Genomic DNA, 4,363 nt, shown 5'->3' on the forward strand with positions numbered 1-4,363 from the left:
ACAAATAGTAATAACCCAGGACTTGGAAGGTTTTTACCTAGATATAATAAGAGAACTTTCGGGTACGTTTTAATTTAATTTAATTCAATATTTCCTTCAGTCAATTTCATCGGTTAACATACAATTAAGAAACCTTTTTTTTTCTAATTTTGAAATATTGCATTTTTTATGACACGGAGGCCTTGCTGTGATTATTCGCTTCTGCCATAATATTATTGCAAATTCTGAGTACATTCTTGACACACCTTTGTGCTGCTTTCGCTTATCTAACAGCGGATAATAGGGGACTGCACTATATACAAGCTAAGCTTTTAAAGCACTCCAATCCATTTTCAACTTTTTTGATTTCTCATTATTGATTTATACACCGTTAATCAATTCTATATAACGACTTTGCTCATACTTTGTCATCTGATGATTAAAAATTAAAAAGTTCATACAAATATTTTGGAAAAAAATGTGTGTACATATAGGATTACACTTTGCTTATAATTGTATGATTGTTATTGTTAAGGAAAAATGATTGACGTCAAATAAAAATGAAACCTATAAGCGAAAACATTACTTTGGCTAACAGACTGATTAAACTAGACTCCTTTAGGAGCTTTCATTTTACACGTGTATGAAAAATTAAAAAGTTCATACAAATATTTTGGAAAAAAATGTGTGTACATATAGGATTACACTTTGCTTATAATTGTATGATTGTTATTGTTAAGGAAAAATGATTGACGTCAAATAAAAATGAAATCTATAAGCGAAAACATTACTTTGGCTAACAGACTGATTAAACTAGACTCCTTTAGGAGCTTTCATTTTACACGTGTATGTTATTTAAACACGACAATACACTTGAAGCGAGAGATACATTATAAAGTAATCGTTAGAATAGAAAAGTTGTACACAGTTTAAAGGGAATCATGATTCCTAGCAATGGTCTCATCCTATGTACATGAAATTATAATCCAGTGAAAGTGTGAATTCGGATTACATACATGTTTATTGAATTAGGATTAAGCTTCTTAATTCTGTTTTCAAACTGATAATTTGAATAAGTGCTAGAATTGTATCCTTAACAGTTATTACATATCCTTAAACATTGAAAAAAGTTTTGCATGTTTTTACGTGTTTAGATATGTGTGTGTTTTGGTCTTATTGTTGTTTTTTCACTCACTTGGTAAAAATAAGTACATAAACCAACATATTCTTTTTTTTTTCATTTGCTTTAATATATTGTCAAGGATACTAACCCATAAATCCCACTGTGCTTAAATTGTTTTTGTGTGATTCTAAGTGGATGCGGATGAGTAAGTATGATAAATCCTTCGGGTTTAATGCCAGAGTTAAGTGTGTGCGTGTGTGTCACACACAAAACACACTGCTATAGCTTCTGACAACCCGAGCATTAAGAATTTAGGGTTTCTGGGACGAACACTAAACTAGGGCTTTCTATAGCTCAGTCGGTAGAGCACTGGACTAGCAATCCAGAGTCTCGGGTTCGAATCCCGATGGAATCCCATTTTCCCCTCATTTTACCACTAGTAAATTATATTCTTTCTGGTCAGTCTCATTCTGTCTGCATTTGTTACATACTCAAAAAACTGCATCACTTCGGTGATCCCTCATATCATGGGCGTCACCAGGGGGGGTGCGCTGGGTGCGAACGCACCCCCCTTCAGAACCTAAAAAAACAAAAAACAAAACAAAAAAAACAAAACAAAAAAAAAACAAAAAACAAGCGACCTCAACGCCGGACGCTAAATAATTGTTCTTTTTTTTAATTTTTCTTCTTATTTTTTTTTATATTTTGCACCAGGAGGAAAAAAAACAAAAAACAAAACAAAACAAAGACAAATACAAAAAACAAAACAATCGCACCCCGGCTCTGGCAGCACTGATGCTATACATACATCACGTGTTTACTATCTATCGCCCGTACTGTATACGTAAGGTATATTTCATTCATTGTGCAACGGATTATCAGTTCAGAATATACACAAGCTCCGTCGCATGGGAGGGAGATAACCCGCCTACACCCTCCCCCGCTATAGGTCTCCAATCAGTGGCGTAACTGGGGGGGGGGGGGGCACGTACCCCCCCCCCACCCGCCCCCATCCGCTGGTTTAAAAAAAAAATCAAAATGGTAATTCAAGGGTTGGTAAACTGCTTTTGAAATTGACATAAAAGGGTGAGCAAGAAATTCATTTTTTTTCCTCTAAGATTTCTTTTAACCATAATTAAAAAGGCATCAATAGCGTGAAAGAATGTTCAAAAAGCTCGGAGCCGAAAAAAGATTGTGATTCAGCGTGATTCCTGGTTGTCATTCTGAATGATAAGCAGGATGGAGCAGTGTACTCAGAACATCCGAACGGCAAAGAGTCGCTGCAATGTTGCGCAATGTGATGTAGAATGTACACCTCTGTACCTCACACTTTGTTATATCAAAGCTAGATCAGTCACTGAGTGTTGCTTTACATACTATAGTCTATATAAAAATGCCTTGCATTGCCAATAATAAGACTTGACCTGGGCTATTTCCCAACTTTTCCATGTATAAAACACACACACACAAACACAAACAATTAGGGGATGCTCTAAAGTGCAGATTTTGGACATCCTTCCCCCGCTTGGTCACTTCGACGCCCCCTCGCTGGTCATACCTCCCCCAATCATGAACATAAACCGACATCCTTGACTACCAGTGGCGCACCCCCCCCCCCTTAATTTCCAAAGCGAAAAAAAACATAGCTACAAACGGCAGTTTTTGGACTGTAAAATGTCAAAATTTTCACGCTCGCTCGCTCCGCTCGCTCGTATTTTAACGCTATGCCATTCTCCTGATGTTGCTGCCAGTATTCAATCAATTGCCAGCAGTTGCGCCCGGTGCGCCACCCCTCCTTAATGATTTCCAAAGCGAAAAGGAACAGCTACAAACGGCAGTTTTTAGACTGTAAGATGTCAAAATTTTCAAGCTCGCTCGCTCCGCTCGCTCGCATTTTAATCAGTTCAATTCAATTCAAACTTTATTTCATTTTTCGAAAAGAACATAAACATTTCACTTTCTTTGGTAACATATAGAATAAGGTTGCATAATCAAAACAAAGTAAATTGAAAAAAAAAACCAACATAATTGCGGAAATTTGGGGTAACAAAAACGTTGTAAGGAAACTTGATTGACTGAAGTGATACAGACGATATAATTGTTATGCCATTCTCCTGATGTTGCTGCCAGTAATTGCCAGCAGTTGTGCCCGGTGCGCCACCCCCTTTAATTTCGAAAGCGAAAAGGAATAGCTACAAACGGCAGTTTTTAGACTGTAAGATGTCAAAATTTTCATGCTCGCTCGCTCCGCTCGCTCGCATTTTAATCAATTCAATTCAATTCAAACTTTAATTCATTTTTCGAAAAGAACATAAACATTTCACTTTCTTTGGTAATGTAAGAGTGCTGGTTTATGGTGTCGGTAGCGTGATGTGCACTCTCAACTATAGTATACGATGTCAAGCCACAGTCGAACATTAGTTAATGCAGGAGACAAGGTGGTGGTTCCAAGACATACACTTTAGTTTATTAGATATAATGATCAGGAATTCCAGAATGGTGCATAATACTGACGAGGGAATATTGTCGGTAGTATATGTAAAGAATACTGTTCCACTCCTTCTTGGCACATGACCGAACAGAGTCGGGGCCGGAGTAAGATTGATTCCTCAACTCCAGAAGCATCAGATATAAAGGGACATGGATAGAAGTTAAGAGATTAGTAGGAGAGGGTCTATGATGTGGGGATTATAGGTTCATTGAACAGTACTGTGTAAGGGACTGGTGGTGGGAATTGTAAACACAGTTTGTCTGAATTTACTTAAACTTGATTGAGGACAAGGGAAGGATTAACTATTGAGTGGAGATTAACCAAAGTAATAACAAAGATGGTTGGGTTCTGAATGGAAGTTTCATTGGAGGTTTGATGGTCTTGTTAATAAAAGGACATGAGACTATAAAGCTGGGAAGTGTACATAGGGTATTGGATTGGACTGGTCGTATATTTAGACAGTATAATTGGGGCAGGAAATGGGGATAAATTCTTAACTTGGTCAATGTAAAGACACTTATAAATTACATGAGGTTTGTTCTGTTTTAAGGTATAAACTCCCTATTTCTCCATCTTACATTCGTCCAATCTTTCAAAAAGAAACGTCCTCGTTTCATGATTATATACTGCAATATTTAAGAAGTTCAAACGATTGACAAATGAAAAAAAATTCTGATACATTTAAGGAGAGAAAAAAAATATAAGAAAACACTATTGACATGTAAACATAATAAAAATAATTGCTACACAAAACATAGTCAAATTGAGTA

The 4,363-nt window shown here is 36.6% G+C and overlaps 1 non-coding gene across 1 annotated transcript; it reads left to right on the forward strand.

The window, feature by feature from the left end:
• Positions 1-1,443: 1,443 nt before the first annotated feature.
• On the forward strand, positions 1,444-1,517 carry Trnaa-agc (transfer RNA alanine (anticodon AGC)). Its single transcript has one exon. It is a non-coding gene; the product is annotated as a tRNA-Ala (tRNA).
• Positions 1,518-4,363: the final 2,846 nt, after the last annotated feature.

This window comes from Diadema antillarum, unplaced genomic scaffold (genome assembly GCF_040938485.1).
Source record: "Diadema antillarum isolate AM-2024a unplaced genomic scaffold, OU_Dant_1.0 seq00000519_RagTag, whole genome shotgun sequence".
NCBI lineage: Eukaryota > Metazoa > Echinodermata > Echinoidea > Diadematoida > Diadematidae > Diadema > Diadema antillarum.